Source organism: Schistocerca nitens, chromosome 4 (genome assembly GCF_023898315.1).
Source record: "Schistocerca nitens isolate TAMUIC-IGC-003100 chromosome 4, iqSchNite1.1, whole genome shotgun sequence".
In the NCBI taxonomy this organism is placed as follows: Eukaryota; Metazoa; Arthropoda; class Insecta; order Orthoptera; family Acrididae; genus Schistocerca; species Schistocerca nitens.
In genome coordinates, this window is record NC_064617.1 from 976,300,304 (window position 1) to 976,301,395 (window position 1,092).

Genomic DNA, 1,092 nt, shown 5'->3' on the forward strand with positions numbered 1-1,092 from the left:
CGACGCGCGCCAACAAAGAGACAGACAATGACTCGCACAGCAGGCAGCCGCGTGCGCCAGCTGGCTCAGAGAAAAATAACATAGATACTAACCTTGAGAAAAATCCCAGTATTCTTTACCGACATATACCACATGATGATTCCGTTGAAGCTGGAGCTCTGCATAGTAGTAAAAGTAAAGGCTTGCACCACATTTCACAAGGTCAAGCAAGACTGTCTGATCTCCCGCGTGCGGGCCGGCCGTGCACAGCTGTGACTCCTGTGTCTTTGACATATAACTTTTCACTTTACATTGCTAGTATGCTTTGTCAGACTTAAGAAACTGTTACCATGCAACAATGTTTGAAGTTAAATATCCAGTCAATAACCAAGAGAACTTATTTAAACAGAAATTACGAATGCACTGTTATAGTGAACAGATGACACAGTGTTGTTATTTGTACGAGGGCAGTTCAATAAGTAATGCAACACATTTTTTTTCTCGGCCAATTTTGGTTGAAAAAACCGGAAATTTCTTGTGGAATATTTTCAAACATTCCCGCTTCGTCTCGTATAGTTTCATTGACTTCCGACAGGTGGCAGCGCTGTACGGAGCTGTTAAAATGGCGTCTGTAACGGATGTGCGTTGCAAACAACGGGCAGTGATCGACTTTCTTTTGGCGGAAAACCAGGGCATCTCAGATATTCATAGGCGCTTGCAGAATGTCTACGGTGATCTGGCAGTGGACAAAAGCACGGTGAGTCGTTGGGCAAAGCGTGTGTCATCATCGCCACAAGGTCAAGCAAGACTGTCTGATCTCCCGCGTGCGGGCTGGCCGTGCACAGCTGTGACTCCTGCAATGGCGGAGCGTGCGAACACACTCGTTCGAGATGATCGACGGATCACCATCAAACAAATCAGTGCTCAACTTGACATCTCTGTTGGTAGTGCTGTCACAATTGTTCACCAGTTGGGATATTCAAAGGTTTGTTCCCGCTGGGTCCCTCGTTGTCTAACCGAACACCATAAAGAGCAAATGGAGAACCATCTGTGCGGAATTGCTTGCTCGTCATGTGGCTGAGGGTGACAATTTCTTGTCAAAGATTGTTACAG